This window comes from Mustela lutreola, chromosome 13 (assembly GCF_030435805.1).
Source record: "Mustela lutreola isolate mMusLut2 chromosome 13, mMusLut2.pri, whole genome shotgun sequence".
Classification (NCBI taxonomy): Eukaryota; Metazoa; Chordata; class Mammalia; order Carnivora; family Mustelidae; genus Mustela; species Mustela lutreola.
This window is the reverse complement of record NC_081302.1, coordinates 77888790-77894780: the sequence shown is the minus strand read 5'-3', so window position 1 is coordinate 77894780 and position 5991 is coordinate 77888790. Positions and strand designations below refer to the sequence as shown.

The window sequence follows — 5991 nt, the reverse complement described above, 5'->3', positions numbered from 1 at the left end:
ACCAATACTAAAACTCATATGGGCCCAAGTAGCCAAAATAATCATGGAAAAAACAGCCAAGTTGGGAGGACTGATAATTCCTGATTTCAAAACTTATTATAAAGCTGTAGTAATCAAGACAATGTTCTACTGGTGTAAGGACAGATACATAAATGGACTAGAATTGAGAATCCAGAAAGAAGCCCTTACATTTATGACCAGTTATTTAACTGGTCTTTAACAAAGATACCAAGACATTTTATTGGGGAAAGAATAGGTTTTTTTTCCCCAAATAGTGCTAAAACACCTAGATACCCACATATAAAAGAATGACCTTGGACGGTTACCCCACATGATATGCAATAATGAACTCAAAAAGAGATCCTAGACCTAAATGTATAAGCTAGAACATAAAACCTTCACAAGAAAGTACAAAAGTAAGTCTTAATGACCCTGGGATTGGCAATGTTTTCTTAAATACAATGCCAAGAGCAAAAGCTACAGAAGTAGATAAATTGGACTTCATTGAACTAAAAACATTCATACTTCAAACAATACCATTAAGAATGTAAAAAAGGGGAAAGATGATGGAGCAAGCGTAAAGAAACATGATCCTTTTAGTTCCAGAAAATCTGGGGAAAAAAAAAAAATCTTATCAAGCCCTCAAAGCTACTTAAGCAAGGCAGGCACTTTTGGAGAAGAAGGAGAAATAGAAAGGAAAAGGGGTCAAGTTTAAATGACTGGACTGGTTCCTACATGGTTCCTGGAGGCAACAAGATGACAAGGCGCACCTAAGATGATTAAAAGTGCAGCTTTATGTCTTGGAAATGCCAGATAAACATCACTTAGCCTTTGCTTTTTGCATCAAAGGGATTAATGAGGTGAGTTTTCTGGTGCAGGGGACCACTGCAAGGCTTCTTCTGAAGATTATTTTCAGTAGTGTATTTGTCAAAGCAAACCCCCGGGCCATAAAAACGCTGCTATGGGAATCTTATGTGACTTGGGGATTTCCCAATATGAAGTTTGTCTGAGAATTTATCTTGAAAGGCAGACAAGTCAAGGTCAAGAATAAAAACATAAAAGCATCTCTTTGACAGACAACCTACCTGAAGAAGGTTGGTGTCATTTGTTTAAAAAACATCACTCATGAAATTGCCTTTCTAGGGAAAAATTTCCAGGTAGTCTCTGGGTTCTTGCACCCTTTCCATCTCATGATATCTTGACAGTAGCCTGCTTCCTCAAGAGGGTGGGCTCACCCGGCTCTCCAGATAAATGCATCAATCAGCTCATTCGACAACTGAACCAAACGCAAAATATCAGTAAGCATAATGTGTTGGAAGTGGTTTGTTTTTTTGTTTTTTGTTTTTTTGTTTGTTTTTTTTTTTTTGCTTTTTGCAACTGTTATACAGTATCTTCAAAGAAGATTATTTTTCTGCCATGTCTTCAGAAGCTGCAGAGAGGTCAGGGAAAAGATGATTATGTCCATGGCAGACACATCCCATCACAGCCCAGCTCCAGGGGGAAGTTCCAGTGTGTTTTCCATACTGGCTGCCATTGCCATCTCTGAAATCAGAAAAGGACTCCTGCCATGGAGGAGGGTCCTGCTTTGTCACATCCTCCATCCTGGAGCTTAATGTTGGTGGATGAATATGCAAGCATGAATACAAGACAGTAGGGGACCAAGCCTATGGGTATACTTGAATCTGGCCATTCCTAGAGCCATGTTTGGGAAAGAACTTGAAATACAATCATAAAGGAAAAAAATGACATCCCACAGTCTCAGAGACAGTAGCTGCAAATCACTTACCTGTTAATGGACTTGTACCCAGAATATGTAAAGAACTCTCACCACTCCATAACAAGAAGATGAATTTGTATCTTTGAAATCACATGCTGCTTTAAAAAATGAACAAAGGATATGAACAGATATCTCTCCAAGGAAGATATATGAAGAAGGTCAATGGACACATGAAAAAAAACCCACATATTATTAATCACTAGGGAAATGCTAAATCAAAACCACAGGGAGGTACCACTTCACAGTTAATAGATGGTTCTAATAAGAAAGAGAAAATAATAAGGATGTGGGGAGATTGAAACTTTCCTGCATCACTGATGGGAATGTAAAATGGTACAGCCACTTTGGAGAGCAGGAATTCCTCAAAAAATAAACATGAAATTGCCCTATGATATCATCTTGAGAACTTTTACTATATTGAATTATTTTTCTATTATATTGTAATAAGAATAATGCCTTGTTAATTTATTATGCATTTTCAGAGGTGATCATTTAAAAATATCATTTGCCAGTGTATTGTACATAATCTAAAAGTAATAAATGATTCAGGTGGTGATTGCTTTCTTCACTATTATTCCTCTAATTAATTAATGTAGCAGGCCAGCCCTGAGGCTTTTTTGGAGCCATGTCACAGGAATGTTCAGTCCTTCTCAGGTTCAGATCAATTGGTAAGAATTGACAGAGACTGATAACTTGATAAAGAGTGTACTTTCTTACGCATCATCTTCCTGGAGGCTAAAACTTAGATCTCGAGTTTGAAGGATTTCCCTCAAATCCTTGATTTCCTGTTTAAGATGAAAATTCTTTTCCTACTGCATGTAACCCTGGTGCTCACCCATCTCAGTGGCTTTCCTCATTATTGCTGCTATTTCCATTACCTGGTCAGCATGGGCTCATAGTATCTTAGAGTGATGCTCATTAAATTTCATTATTATACCAAGGTCATCCTTTTGGATTGCCATTAGCAACCCAAACAATTGCCTTAGTACTTGCTTATTTGAAGTCCCAAAGCCTACTGATGTCCCTCCAGGGATGTATGAAGTTCTTTGTGCTCCTGCTACCAGTCTCCATCCGATCTCGGCTGTGCCTTCACCAGTATCTCGAGTCTTCATTCAGTTCTTGAATTTCTTCCTAATATTTCTTCATTACTTCTGCTCCTCTTGAGAGCCTGGTTTGCTCATAGAGAGATTTTGCTGCTCTGTCATGGTCTCTTGATCTTCGAGCAAGAGTCATAGCATCAGCAAAGGTCTTCTCCAATGTACAACTCACTTTCTGGTCTCCATTCTTTGCAGCTGACCTGATTTGTGGAAAGATGACATGATCTCCTTAACCCCCAAAGGTGCAGGAACAGCCAGCTTGAATCCTTTCAATGAGAGAAAAGTAAGATGCTAAGAGGAACCACGTCCAAGACTTATAGTGAGGTCGGCTACCTAACTCCCTTCCTGAATCCCGTCACTGTTCTTCTGGGTCCCCTCCCTTTAGCCTGGCATTCTTCTGCTCGGGACCATGCATGACATGTGCTCTCTCCCCATAGTTAGGGTGGTTAATAATATCCCAATGAAACAATAAAATGAGATGATCGTCCCTAACTGAAAACAAGATGACTCCCCCCTGAAGCAGACCTGTCTCTCTTTTTTTTAGCATGGGCCTGCTTCTCTATTGTGCATGAGAACTCATGAACACATCCCCACTATTCTGGTCAGCTTAGAAATCTTGCGGGCGCTGAGGGAATGAATATTCGTGGAGTATCCCAACCATACAATGTCCCAAAGGCAAAACTCCTAGGCAACCCTCCATCTTTAGAGTTTCCCTCTCAGACCACGAGGGCCTTGAGCAAAGGTGAACTAGGATGCCAGCTGCCCCATGTCCCCCAGCCTCAAGTCGAAGGCTCTGTAGGGCTTTCAGCATTTCCGACAGTGTTTCAGATATGAGGAATGCCTTGGGCTGTGGAGTGTAAAATGCTTCTTGACAGGCTGAAGCTCTGCATGCAGGCACCGGCATGAGTTTTGTGATATGTGAGGACATACCTAATGGGACATCCTTTGCACTCGTTCTAGATAGACATTTAGATTGGAGCACTAGGAATTGATTTTCCTCCCTCCAGCTTCCATTAAACTGTGAAATTTCTTCACAGCGGATGCTGATAGGGCTTAGAGAGCTCTTAAGAAAACCAAATACATTAAACCTATATCCCTGTCCCTAAATCAGCATATCTCAATATGGGGCCACAGATCATCTTTGTCACGTAGTCACCTGGGGAGTTTGTTAGTTTGTTAGGCACAGCTTTTCTAGGTTCCATCTAAAAACATTAGTGCCAGGGTGCCCGGATGGCTCAGTTGGTTAAGCATCTGGGCTCAGTTCAGGTCATGATCCTGGGGTCCTAGGATTGATCCCCACATCAGGCTCCCTTCTCAGCGGGGTTCTGCTTCTCACTCTCCCTCTGCCCACAACCCCCCACTTGTGCATGCATATGTGCTCGCTTGCTCTCTCTCTCTCTCTCTCTCTCAAATAAATAAAATCTTAAAACAAAACAAAACCTTAGTGCTTTCTGAACTTTGGGCCCAGAGGTGGGGGGGGGGGGTTGCATTTCAAACAAACTTATTTTGCACATGATTTTAGGAACTGTATGAGATGAGTTGAAAGCTGGTCCCACAATTTTAAACCCTGGGGCACCCAACTGTTCCTCTCTTTCCAAGGATACATCATGAAAAAGACAAATGGATGCAAATCTCATCATAATGAAGGAATAAACTAGGTGACTCTTCCATTTTTTTCCACCACAGGGCTGCTTTAAGATACTTGTGGGGCATTCTAGTAGGACTTTGTTCTAGGAAGTCTAATTCCCGTTTTAAGAACCCACAGACGGCTCGTTCGCATGACATCTTCCTTGCACAGCCCTGTTCACTTCCATCTCTCACCCCGGCCCCGTCTGTGACATGCGCAATTACCTTCCCTCTCTAAGCCAGCAGTTCTCAACTGTGGCTGCACATCAGAGTCACAATAGGAGCTTTTAAAAATACCAATACCCAGCTCTCAACCCAGACTGATTGCATCTGAATTTCTGTGGGTACCAACTATGAGTATTTTTAAAGCTGCTCAAGCAATTCCAGTGGACAAGCAAAGTTGAAACCATAGTTCTGGGGGAACAGTGAACTCATTTCTCATAGATTCCAAGCCCACCCCCATTTGGGTCTATGGTCCTGCCTCCACATTCTTCCCTGTCTGTGGGAATGCACTCTCCCATGATTCCGTCCATCTCCTGGGCTCCATCACGCCAAGAAAAGAACAACGGTGTCCCCAGGCACCCTTCCAGACCCTCCACTACCGGTAAAGTTGCACCATTAGGCTCCTTGCTAAGATCTGCCTGTTTCATTGCCCAGGTTTCCAGTTTGCTGCCTAAGGCTGCCTTCTCTCTCTTGCTCAGCCTTGCCTCCTGCCCTGATACAACCAAACCGCACAGCTTCCCCATTAGAGTCTGACTTTAGGCCCACCAATTCAGGAACACATGCTCATATTCATTAACCACTGAGGTCAGCTCACCTCCCTGGCCAATGCCTGAAATGTTGATGGTGCTATGGACAAGAAAAGAGAGAGGCAAGATAATTTTTTTAAGCCTCAGGCTCCTAATCTGCAAAGTAAGAAGAATAATAAACAATTCCTAGGCTCTGAGAGCCAAAGGATGAGACTGCCTGCCTTTAAGGTGACCTTGAATGCCTTCTGGGTCTATCTGTGGGCCAAGGGCAAGTCTAGAGCATCCTGAGGAATAAGAAAGATTGTGTCAGAGGTTGGTACTTAGGGCATCTTATTCTAGAACCATGCCCTGGGCCCCCAGGTTATCTTCCAGTTTACTTGGAGCCTGGACCCTACATCTGCTGTGTCAGGGAGCCCAAGCAACATGCTGCTATGTTTCACTGGCTGGCTCTAAGCTGGGGGTGGGGGGCAGCAGTATTGAGGAGAGGCAGGGCCAGACCAGGCCTGGAGCACAGGACATATTTGGCAAAAATATGCTATTATTCTGTCCACAAGGTCAAGACCAGTCCCCTTGGGGTACTTGTCCCATCCCCCAGCATCCACAGCCCCATCTACATAACTGGCTACATCATTGTCCCCATCCTGGCAGGACTTCTTGGTTGCTCTCTGCATCTCCTTGCAGACTCTGCTGCTCACACAGTCCTCCAGGAGCCACACTAGCTCCTGTGCAAATAGTAAAACCA

At 43.0% G+C, this 5991-nt stretch overlaps 1 pseudogene; it reads left to right on the top strand.

Moving 5' to 3' along the window:
* Positions 1-587: 587 nt before the first annotated feature.
* On the top strand, positions 588-5177 carry LOC131813637 (large ribosomal subunit protein uL30-like; annotated as a pseudogene).
* Positions 5178-5991: the final 814 nt, after the last annotated feature.